At 45.4% G+C, this 13,091-nt stretch overlaps 1 long non-coding RNA gene across 1 annotated transcript in view; it reads right to left on the bottom strand.

Annotated features, from left to right (window-relative positions):
• The window catches only part of LOC117887329, a 52,409-nt gene that overhangs the window by 29,284 nt on the left and 10,034 nt on the right, over positions 1-13,091 (bottom strand). The window lies entirely within an intron of this gene.

Below are 13,091 nucleotides of genomic sequence, written 5' to 3' on the forward strand. Positions count from 1 at the left end.
GTGTGGAAGCAGAGAAAGAACTGACAGGAAGGGGATGCAGTGCATGACAGTTCTTTCTCTGCTTCCACAACAGCAACGTGACACGCTGTTTAGGAGAGGACGTGGAAAAGAATACCATGTCCAACTGAAACTGCAGGGGGAACTCCAGCAGCACGGATGCAATTACCAAAACTAGGCTAAACAGGACCCTGGGATTAAAACAAGCCCTGTTCTTTCGAAAAGTGCCATGGGCTCTTTAACCACTAGATCCTCCTTCCTGTCTTTTAGAGTTAGCTAGTGGCTAGCCTGGGAGTTGGGACATACAGGTTCAATTGTCTGTTCTGTCACGGATTTACCACGTAACCCTGAGCAAGTCAATTAGGTGCCTCAATACTTTTGAGGATCTGGGCCTAACTCCTACTAAAAGGCCTTAGTCTCCCTGTGGCTCAGTTCCCCACCTGTAAAATGGGGTAATAGCACTGCCCTGCCTCACAGGAGTGTTATGAGGGTAATGCATGAATAATTGTGACTTGCTCAGATACCATGATAATGCGGGCCATGTAATTCTCCAAGATAGATACCAATTAGGACATGGTTTTATTATTATTTATTGGTCACTGAAAGATGACATCTGCAAAACGCCCGCTTCACATGTGGCAATGATTCAGTGCTGACTCAGAGATGGACGCCTACTGAACCAGCATTACTATTCCCTCCGGTACCACAGGTTTTGCTTGCAGTTCTTCCTACTTTGTTGTTTTCAGCGATACTGCCGTGGCTGTCAGAGCTCCCCAACTAAGACCAGGAACTAGAATCTGTTCCCCCCAAAAAAAGTATTAAAGGGACAGTAGGAGGTGAATTTTCAAAGTGTGCCATCACCACTGGTTTAAATGGGGTTCCAGATATAAAACCATGCCTGAGGCTTTAGAAGGAGAAGTAAAAGGGCTGACAAACCCAACATTTGCAGGGAGCTCCATCCTTTCCCCCATCGCCTTCTGCACACCTGTTGCAGGTTGGTTCCAGGGATAGGTATTACTATAGATTCTGCAATACCCCAAAGACTGGTCTTAACTGTGAATTCCCTAATTCCATAGTATTGTCCTGGTCTGACTGAGGGTATTGCTACACTCCAGTCAGAGGTGTGATTGCAGCTTGGTTAGCTATGTTAGCTTTGATCTTATTAGTGCAGCTAAAACTAGCAGTGAAGCTGAGGCAGTGTGGACCTCAGCACAGGCTAGGAATGTGAGAACGTACCCAGGGTTCCAGGCAGGCTTGTACTGCCTGTGCTGAAGCTCAGGTCATTGTGTCTTCCTAACGCTAGTGCGGGTATGCCTACCTAAACTGTAATCCCACCTAACAATCGCAGTGTACACACACCGTGAGAATTCACTTCCACGAGCTTCCGAGACAGCAACATTCTATTGGAACCCACTAGGAAAGGATTATCCGTGCAGGAGACAGAATTTTCCCAGACGCGGGATCTCTCAGCCACAAGAAATAAGAATGACAGAGAAAGTTACCTTGAATAAATGGGTTTGGTATTTAGTTATGAAGATGAAGCCTTCTAAAATCAGGTGTTCTGATTTCTCTGAGTACAGTTTTCCAACCAGAAAACCGTACTTAAGAGAGTAGTTAAGATGGCTCACAGTCAAGCTGGAAGGACTTATCAAGTGGGGTCCTGCAGGATCTGTCCTGGGTCTGATTCTATTCAATATCTTCATAAATGATTTTGAATAATGTCACAGCAAATACACTTATAAAGTTTGTGGACGACACTACGCTGGGAGGGGTTGCAAGCACTTTGAAGGACATGATTAGAATTCAAAATAACCTTGACAAATTGGAGAAAATGGTCTGCAATAAATAGGATGAAATTCAGGAAGGACAAATGCAAAGTTCTACACTACAGAAGGAATAATCAATTGCACAAATACAAAATGGGAAATGACTGCCTAGGAAGGAGTACTACAGAAAAGGATCTGGGGGGTCACAGTGCACCATAAACTAAATATGAGTCAACAATGTAACACTGTTGCAGAAAAAAACCCAAACATCGTTCTAGGGTGTATTTGCAGTAGTGTTGTAAATAAGACATGAGAAGTAATTCTTCCACTCAGCCCTGACGAGGCCTCAGCTGAAGTATTATGTCCAGTTCTGGACAAATTGGAGAAAATCCAGAGGAGAGCAACAAAAATGATTAAAGGTCTAGAAATAACCTATGAGGAAAGATTGAAAACACTGGGTTTGTTTAGTCTGGAGAAGAGAAGACAGAGGGGAGACATGATAATAGTCTTCAAGTGCATAAAATGTTGTTTTAAAGAGGAGGGTGATAAATTGTTTTCCTTAACCACTGAAGACAGGACAAGAAGTAATGGGCTTAAATTGCATCAAGGGAGATTTAGGTTAGGAAGTTATTCCTAATGTCTAACTGTAAGGGTAGTTAAGCACTGGAACAAATTAGCTAGGGAGGTTTTGGTGTCTCTGTCTAATTTGTTCTTAAAAACCTCCAGGGACAAACACCTGTCAGGGATGGGCTAGCTAATACTTAGCCCTGCCTCAGAGCAGGGGACTGGACTAGATGACCTCTCAAGGTCCCTTCCAGTCCTACATTTCTACGATTCACATACATACAGAGACCCACATAAATACACCCCTCAGTCACATATACACCAGCAAAAAGAACAGGACTACTTGTGGCACCTTAGAGTAACAAATTTACACCGGCAAAACCTCTATAAACTACTTACCTAGATCTCCTACAGGCTGTGAAGACAGATCAATAGATAGATTAGGGTGACCAGATGTCCCGATTTTATAGGGACAGTCCCAATTTTGGGGTCTTTTTCTTATATAGGCTCCTATTACCTCCCACCCCCGTCCCGATTTTTCACACTTGCTGTCTGGTCACCCTAAGATAGATAGCTGCCTGGTGATGATAGCCTATTATACAGTCATAGCAAAGTTCCCTCTAAGCTGTGTGGCCCCGCCACCGTGCAGCAGGCTATCAAGGGCCGTGCAGGCAGGGAGAGGCACCTCTCTCCTGGTCCTGGCCCCAGAGCTGCCATGGCTGGGGAGACACGTCTCTCCCATGGCCCCAGGCTGCTGCTGCAAGAGAGGGCTGGGGGGGGAAGTCCTTTCTCCCCACTGCAGCCCCAGGGCAGCCTATACCCCAAATCCCTCATCCCCAGCCCCATCCCAGAGCCCACACCCCCAGCCGGAGCCCTCACCGTCCCCTCCCCCGCACTCCAACTCTCTGCCCCAGCCCTGAGCCCATCCCGCACCTTGAACCCCTCATCCCCAGCCCCACCCGAGAGCTCTCACCCCCAGCTGGAGCCCTCACCGTGCCCCCTCTGCACCCCAACCCTCTGCCCCAGCCCTGAGCCCCCCTCACACTCCAAACCCCTCGACCCCCCCCCCGCCACCCCTCACCTCCATATTGGTGCACATAACAAAATTCATTCCTCACATGGCCAGAAAAAAAATAGGGGGAACATTGCTACATATACACTTGCAAGTTGTTTCTTTTAGGGCATGTCTACACTGTCGCTAAGTGTGCGCTGCCCAGCACAACTAGACAGACGCACGCTAGTTCTGCTCGACTTAACGCACAAAAAATTGCCTTGTAGCCAGAGTAGCACTGACAGCAACTCAGGCTACCTGCCTGTAGCAGAGGTCCAGGTGGGTTTGTATTCAGGCAACCGCCCACCGTGCTACCCCTGACTACGCTACTATTTTTAGCATGCTAGTTCTTTTAGGGTATGTCCACACTACCCTTAAGTGTGAGCAACTTTTGACTCTTAGGAAGACAAACTGTTATTGTTGTTCCTTTGGGGCCAGGGAAGGTTTTGTGTAGAGGCAACTTCAGAAGAGAGGGAGCGGCTGCATTGTTTGCTCTCTGATTGGAGTCGGTTCCTGAAACAGTATTTCTCCCAGGCAGTGGTTCTGTGCAGAGATTCCTGGGAGACAGGATATCCCTGCATGCTGTGTGACCACCTCTGTTCTAGGTCTGACATACGCATGAAAATAAAATAAGTTACACTTGCAAATATACACTTTATATATACCCAGACTCTGTATCACTGATTTCTCCCCTAGTGGGATGCCGACTTGCAAAACCCCAGACATCTGCTACAGCTTGATAGAGGAGCAACAGTGGTGTCAGAGCAGGGCCCTGGTGTCAGGAGAAGGCAGGAATATTATTTGAACATACATTTTAATGCTTTGATGTGTCTGGCCAGGTACTATTGCAAAGAGAGGTTACACTCTGTCAAATCATTACTTACCTTGTAGGTTTTCATACCAATCAGTAGTTTCTCAGTTCAGTGGAGTTGAATCTTTATGAGCCTCTGTTGAAGCAGGTTCTATATTTTCTCTATTAGACTCCTACAAAGTTATTAGGATCCTGAAATAAAAGGGTGAGGAGAAAAGCAAAGGAGGGAGGGCTAAGGAACCAGAACTGGGTCCTTTCCAACCTCAATAAATGAATCTCTCCCCCTTGTGGAAAACTGCTCACAAACGAATCCCGGCAGACAAACTCAGCCCTATATTATTAGTAGTCATAACTTATTCCCATTTAGCACATCAATTAGCGCTGCTCCACACACCCCACTCTCAACTAGGTCCAACATTGGCTGAAAGGAGGTGGGGCGAAGGGGGTAGAATGAATTTCAGATTTTGGCACCCAGGCTCCAGCTGTTCTGGTTGAGCAGCTGGGAGTGGAATCTGACTCCGGAGGAAGGGATTTACAACATGGTTTAGCAGTTTACCTCCAACGTTTGTCCTGAATTTTTACGGAGAGGTTCGAAGTCGAGCTGAGAAGTTTCTCAAGCCCTTGTCCAAGCACAGAGGTCCGTCACACAAACGCCAACCCTGCTCTTTACCTCCCCTGAGATGCTAGGAACTTCACCAGACCAGGAGAGGAATTTTTCAGTTCCCCCCACCACCACATTCCCTCCCTCATCCTTTTTTGGCCACTGCTGCATAATGCAGTTGGCTTGTCTTGGCAGCCAACTGACAAGGTATATATGTACATACTGACCAAAATGAATGGAGTTGCTGAACTAGGTGTCAGAGTGAGACCCCTTAAAATGATGAAATACGCTTACTATCGAGCAGAATCCAAGTCTACACAAGCCCAGCCAGAACTTCCACAGTGGAGCTCTTTTCTTCTTAAACATTTTTTGCTGTGGAACCACCCTCCATGTTCAGAGTTGATTCCTTCTGGGGAAAACACACTGCTGCCTTGAATTCAGGAGATCTCATACAACTTTCCCACTGCCTTGAATCTGTGAGTTTTCCACTATCTTTGGCCACATCTGTTCTGGATCCTTCCCAATTCTGGACCCAGCCTGGACCCAGAAGTGTAGCAGAAGGTTCTGGTCTAGGGACTAAAATATGAGACACACACACAAATTCAGGGTTGGCTCATAGCTGAAGTAGCAGTTCGGGCCCCTCACTCTCCATTCACCCCAAGCTGAATGGATGAAATAGGATTCTACAGTGGCAGGTCATCATGAGACCGCTTCCATTTGCTGTTCTTTCTCGTAGGTTTCTAATCGCTCCGAATCAATAGGGCATAATGCACCGAGCACCAGTACTGGATGCAAGTATCTGCAATAATTTCCACATACAAGGCACTGCATTGTGGAATGGAGCTCAGCTTCCCAGGTGGGTTGGTACATCTGCAATGCACACAGCTTCTTCTCTACCCTGGGGCAACTGTACTGGTTTCAGTTCGATCAGAACTAGAGATCTCTTCCTATGAATTGCAGCCATCCAGCAAAATCAATGCTTGGAAAATGCCTGTGGGCAGCTGTGATGTTTGGATGCACAAAAGTCCTGATTCTCTTCACATCTATGTTGATTTTGTCCAAGTATCACTGGATTGACTTCAATGGAGTTGCTTGTGATGCACAACCAGGAAATCAAGGCCATAGTTTCATGGATGCACCGAAAGTTTCAGTCACTCCAAGCAATGATGTTTGCAACTCCTTTTGCTTAGCGTAGCTTAATGAATGAAAGCAGCTTAATCCTCTGGAATTATGCTGGGACTGGGAGTGAAAAAAAACTCCTTTGGAGTGATAAATGGAGTGGATTTGATATGGAAGGTCATTAACAGAGTAAATACAAAACACAAGGATGTAATAGTCTCTCTCCTGACCACAACCACACCCTAAACATTAGTTTATGATGCATACAGCCAGTTATCTCCTGCTGAAGTCGGTGAACAAACTACCCTCTTAGTAAAGGGAGAAGCAGGCCAGGTAGATATGGGCAAGCCAGCAAGCTTGGAGACAAGAAGACTCGCTTGGCTTTGGGAGTCAAACCACAAGCTGATCCGTTGACGCTGGCCCTCCGCATATGAAAAAGGAAACATATAAATAAAGATTGCTGTGGATGGCAGAAAACGATGTGAAGGGATCCCACTGGCTTGGTTTTCCTTTGGCGTGCTCTCAGTCCTGAAAGCAGAGCTAAGCTGAAGTCCAGTTCTCAGATGGAGCCAGCCTTCAGTCGCCTTGGCTTTACCCACTTCTAGACTGCAGGCCCCCCGCACGCTGGAATAAGGCAGAGGTAGCACATGTGTAGCCTTAAAAAAACAATTGTAACAAAAGTGATGATGGTTTTAAAAAAAGAGACGAACCCACCTCTGTTACAAAGGCATTGTTTAGGTCAGTCTGACAAACTGTGAGACTAGCCTTCTGTGGCAGAATCTTGTAGCGAGCCCCTGGGTCAGTGGGCAGGGCACTGGATTGGAGATACAGGCTCTATTCCCAGCTCTGTCACTGACTTGCTGTGCCACCGTGGGCAAGTCACTTAGCCTCTCTCTCCCTCTGTTTCCCCTCCCACCCTTTAAGGTGCGTCTACATTTGAGCTGGTGTAATTCCCAGCTCGCGGAGACATACCCCCCGCTAGCTCTGCTCAACCTAGCGCCTAAAAATAGCATTGCATCCACAGCGGTATGGGTGACCACTTGGGGCAAGCTGCCCCAGGTACAGTCCCGCCTGACCCCCTTACGTACTCGTGCAGCGACTGCGAGCTGCCATCCATGCAGTCATGTGCAACCTACTATTTTCAGACACTCATGCAAGCAGAGCTGGCACAGGTACATCAATAGGAGCTGGGAATCCCACCTTCCAGCTCAAATGTGGACATACCCTCAGTCTGTCTTCTTCATTTGGACTGTTAGCTCTTCAGTGCAGCGACTATATATCTGTAGAACACCCACAGCCATGAGTCCCTGATCTCAGCGGAGGCCTCGAGGTGTTACTATAGTACAAGCAACAACTTTGAGGAGAAGCAAACAGGTCAAGAAGGGGAGAGGTCTTTCCAGTTTAAGAACCCAGCAAATAGCCCCGTAAATCTACTGAATTTCTAATGTTAACGTCTCTCATTGCCACGTAGGACTCAGCAAATCCAAGAGAAACAAGTTGTGCTGATCACAGGTTTGAAAGATGTTACTAAAATGCACTTTGATTCTTTCATTTCTATTCATGGAGGAAAGAGGGCCTCTGGTCGCACCTCCTTTTAAAGAAACTATTACATTTGCGAAGGCCTGAATGTTTTATTTTGTACCACTGAGATTCTGAAATCTTCTTTCAGACAAACCAAGAATCTCTGGAAACTCTTGTGCCAATGGGCCAGATCTTCAAGTGACCAGCACTCCCAACTGGGGACAGTTTCAAAAGAACATAGCCTCCAAGATCTCTCCAACATAATGAGCTCTTTTGAAAACCTGGCCCGGATTGTGGGTAATGAGCTCTTGTAAATATTCTGTCCGTAAATCTCTTCCCTTTTATTTTTTGTAATTGTTAATTACCACATTTCTTCAGCCTGAGGCAAAGTCTGTACTGGTGCCATTGCCAGCAGCCAAAGGGCATGGGACTTGCCTTCTGAAAATGTTCTCTGTATGGTACACAAATATTTATAAAAGCCCAGCAAGGTCCCATTAGGCCATTCAAATTAAACAATTGACTTTGGGGGGTCAGGTTCACTCCTCTTAAACAAAACCTGAACTTCTGTGGCTTCTTCCACCTGTACCATACACTATCCGTGGTGATTAATTCCTAACAATAACCTACTGGCAAAAGTAACTCCCATACTGCAGAACCTAGCAAAAACAGGCCAGAATCCTTAAAGCAAAGAGTTTTTCATAATGATTAAAGATTGGTCTGAAGACAGTCCCCAGTTCTGAACGCTCTGGAGGATGGGATTTGGGATCCAAACCCAGATCCAAATTTCACGACTGATCCCAAGCGCTATAAACATGGGCAAAAAATCAACCCCCACACCCCCCAGATCCTGAAGTTTGAGCTCTAGATCTAGATCTGGATCTAAACTTGGTGGTGTGGGCCTGTCTCAAGTATAATTAATTAGTATGGTTTTTTTATTATTATGAGAGTGTTATTTTAGATAACACCTCTGAGATTCCTGGGGATGTACAGACAAGTAGCAAAATCAGGTGTTAAATTCACTGCTGACATAGGCAGTTGTGTCTCCATTGTCTTCAGTGGATGGACTCAAATGACATTGATGAACGTGCCCAAGAGTTCCATGTACTCTAGGCAGGTGAAATTTACCCCTAGGCAGAGGGGGCAGTGTAGCATCTATGACACTAATTAACCCTTTTGTTTGTTTCCTCCAGACCCTCAGGAAACCTAAGTGGTATGTAGACCTTCTGCTAGGGGATGAATTTCACCCAGGAACAGCAAGCGAGGGTGAAACACCAAATCAATTTGGTACAATAAGAGTCAGCCCAAACTCTCATCGAGAACCTTTGTTAGGGTTGGAATAAAATAACGGGCTAATTTTTTATCATCATACTTATTCTCTTTCTTGGGCCCCTCCATTTCCCAGCCTTGCCCAAAGGGAGAAGCATTGACATATCATAAGAACAGCTATTGCCACCCACAACAGAGGAAGCCACGACTGGAAATCCCACGAGAGCCTGTTCGGTGACACTGCCAGTCTAATTTCTAACCGAAGTCTGGCTGATCTTCCAAACTTTTAGTTGTTTATCCAAACCAAGCCTACAACCCTTTGAGATTCACCATCACGACACAGAGAGGCAGATCCCCAGCAGATGCAAGACTTCAGTGGAGTTGCACCAATTTACAACAGCAAAGGATCTGCCCCAGACGCTTTAGTGAACTATTTTCCTTTTCGCACACACCTTTCCTTCCATTGGAGGAAAAAAAACAACTCACTATCTCGTACCTCCTAGTATTCCTTATACACAGATCCGAGTTTTCGGATTGGTCACCCGCAGGCTAAACCTACTGGAAGAGCCGATCGGGTTCCTCAATCATATTTGCAAATGAGCTCTCATTTCCTGCTTACCAGGCTACCACAAGCATATTTTGTCCCTTTAAATCATTGTCTTCGGCTGGTGATGCGAAACACTGAGCAGCCCTTGCTGCGGATGCTCAATGTCATCAAATTCAAGGAGTGGATAATTAATATTGAAAGGTGTGATTGCAGCCAAGCAGGCCAGCTAATCAACTACTGATTTCTCTATAATGTCCTAGATCATTTGGAAATCTAATCTGGAGGGGAGGGGAAAGGGGGGACTGCCGGGAATTAGCGTGGAAATGCAGTATCCCTTTTCAAATATAAACACTGCACAATTATGCCAGCAAGTTGGTCCCGCCTTATTCATTGGGCTAGTCTCAAGCTATGGAAGTTAGACAGGCATTTCCTCCAGAGCGGCCTTCTATTGAGTCAAATGAGACCTTCCAAGAGGTCTACATTAGCCATTGGATTTGAAGAAGTCTTCTTAGGTCATATTCACGTCTGCTGTGACCACACTGTGACCGTTTGGGCATTCGTTATAAGTAATAAAGAGCTGGCACTTATGCCTCCATCGCTTTAAAAAATGGGACCATGTAAAAGTACGTCTATGTAGCCACCATGGAGCTATCCGATGGCTGTAACTTTAAGTATAGACTATGCCGAATTAAGGTACTCTATTGATTTCCAGTGCTTGGGGATTCCGCTATACTCAATGGAATATATTGTCTGATATGTGAACATTGCAAAAACATTATGGTAATTTACTTGGGAGATTACCTGTGTCCCACAGTAAAACTGACACTTTAGAGTTTTAAATACATTCAAGCCTATTTGCCCTTGTGACTCAAAGATATTTCCCACTTCAGCTGTAGGACAATTCCCAACGATGTTATAAAAGGACTAGAATGATGCAGCTGTACTGGTGCTTTTCAGGTTTCCTGTTAATCCTTTAATTACCTCTAAGAACATGCATATTTCCTAGCTTTAGTTTTCTTCTGTGGCTAACTATAGAACTTCATAGGGATGAAACCAACAGAAATGTTGTAGGATTCTGTAGAAATTTCTCTACAAAAGCAATTGATTTAAATGGAAGTGAAGGACATAGGCACGCCTACTTGTATCTTCAAAAAGGTCTATCTACATCTTTCAGCACCTAAATTCCTTTAAAAATTTGTCCCTAAGGGCCTAGCCAAAGTCACATGAGAGTTTAGAGCAGAGCTGAGACTGAACTCAGGGCTTTAGTAGCCCAGTCCAATGTCTTACCCACAAGTCCATGCACTTGTCTAGGTGAATAGTCACTACACAGCAAGCTGGGGTGTAAGTTTCCAGTGCACTAGCATGGCCTGCACCTAGGGTTGCCAGTCCTCCAGGACTGGCCTGGAGTCTCCAGGAATTAAAGATTAATCTTTAATTAAAGATTATGTCATGTGATAAAATCTCCAGGAATACCTCCAATCAAAACTGGCAACCCTACCTGCACCACCTGTCCATGAGGACCCTGTTACCGTGCACTGAAAGTTCCCTAATGTGTATTGATTTACTCTTGTTTCAAAGCAGAGTAAATCAAAGCACACCAGAAACTGGAGTATTGTGTCCAATCCTGGGCACCATATTTCAGGAAAGATGTGGACAAATTGGAGAAAGTCCAGAGAAGAGCAACAAAAGTGATTAAAGGTCTAGAAAACATGAGAGAAGATTGAAAAAGTTGGGTTTGTTTAGTCTGAAGAGAAGGACATAACAGTTGTTACAAGGAGGAGAGAGGTAAACTGTTCTTGTTAACCTCTGAGGCTAGGACCAGAAGCAATGGACTTAAATTGCAGCAAGGGCAGGTTAGGTTGGACATTAGGAAAAACTTCCTAACTGTCAGGATAGTTAAGCACTGCAATAAATTGACTAGGGAGGCTGTGGAATCTCCGTCATTAGAGATTTTTAAAAGAAGATTAGACAAACACTTGTCAGGGATGGTCTAGATAATTCTTAGTCCTGCCATGAGTGCAGGGGACTGGACTAGATGACCTCTCGAGGACCCTTCCCATCCTACAATTCTATGGACTTTTAGAGCCAGTTCGCAGTGTCCACACGGACAGTTAGTGCCTGGCAAGCTAGTGCACTACAGATTTACACACCAGCTTGCCGCACACTAACTTTTCATCTAGACAAGACCCACATTTCCACGCTAAACCAGTTCTTGACACAGACAGGTCATTTTCAGCTCAGCAAATACCTGCATTCCCTTTTGTCAATCTCTTTGTCCATATGCTGTCCAGAAAGCACAGACGTGTTCCGCCTGTGCATACCCTGGGAATCTCTCTCCTTTCTGTAGGCCTGTCTCCCTGACTCTCACCTAGCCTTTGTTGGGAAAGCCAACATTCCTCTAGTCCCACGGGGGCTGGGTGTTGTCCTACATTGCGCAAAGAGGAATTAAAAACTAGAATCTTATACCCAAAACAATGATGCTTTATTTGTCTTGGACCTGAGCAGGATTATTGCGTTTTCCTTTTAATTAACAAAAACAATTCCCCTGCAATAGTATTTTGATTTTTCAGCCTGTGCCGTTCCCTCCTCCCCCACCCCATCTGTTTTCCTCAGACAGCGCTCGAGATGGATAACTTCATTTCTCCTTGGGATGCAAGTGCGCTTGAGAAATCGCATCATATCCTCTTGCTCCTTCTTGCATGTGGGAATCGTCTTCTGGGAGGTTGCAGCGTCTGTTTGTTTTGGATGCAAAGCCTGGTGCGTTGGGTTAGATGTTAGTCAAACTGACCTTTCCTGTTTTCTGAGTCAATGATCTAAGATCACTAAGTCAAGCACAAGATGTTGAAAATTAATCAACATGTGGGGTTGACAGTGAACTGTGTGGTTGGGGGACAAGAGGGGGACCAGACCGACCAGCTTTCTCAGTCAAAGCACGGTCCTGTGCTTTTAAAACCTGCTCTCGGGAATCCCACCAGAAAACCCACATGATGTGGCACCCTGAGGCAGTGTCAGAATCGATGAGCCGCCTCCACCCCCGACTGGAATCCAGGGGAACTGAAGGTGCTCCCCACAGTGCAAGAGCCAGCCCCAAACGCTGATCGCCTCACTCACACGGATAACCCATTTGATTTAAAAGATTTGGCCCTAAATGGGAATGAATAACTTATTCCCTGGAAGGCATCAAGCTGAGGGTGAAGATTTGCACTGTATTTCAGACACCAATTTGGATGTCGCTTTAACTCTCCTGAAATGTTTAAGGAGTGGCACCAAGTTCCAACACATGATTTAAGGGTGTTTTCCAATAGGAGAGGGTCTTTTCTAGCACATACATGTATGTTTCATACACATCTAGCCACACCCTAGCTTTTGCTCTTGTAGTGCCACAAAGCCCCTGGTCTTTTTCTATCCTGGTATACACCCCCCAACATCCACACTGCAAATAAGAACCTGAGTCTACACTTTCAAAAGTGACTGATGATTTTTGGAGTGGAGACTGGGAGTGGTTGGGTCATTACAAAACCTAGACTTAATTTCCCCCATACTAATTTCTCCCTACTGTTACTCACACCTTCTTGTCAACTGTCTGTAATGGGCCACTCTTTTACCACTTCAAAAGTTATTTTCCCTCCCTTGGTATCCTGCTGTTAATTGATTTATCTCGTTAGACTGACCTCACACTTGGTCAAGCAACCCCCATCCTTTCATGTATTCATACCTGCTCCTGTATTTTTCGCTCCATGCATCTGATGAAGTGGGTTCTAGCCCATGAAAGCTGATGCCCAAATAAATGGATTAGTCTCTAAGGTGCCCCAAGGACTCCTCGCTGGTTTTTTTGATGATTTTTGGAT

This window comes from Trachemys scripta, chromosome 14 (assembly GCF_013100865.1).
Source record: "Trachemys scripta elegans isolate TJP31775 chromosome 14, CAS_Tse_1.0, whole genome shotgun sequence".
NCBI classification, from domain to species: Eukaryota; Metazoa; Chordata; order Testudines; family Emydidae; genus Trachemys; species Trachemys scripta.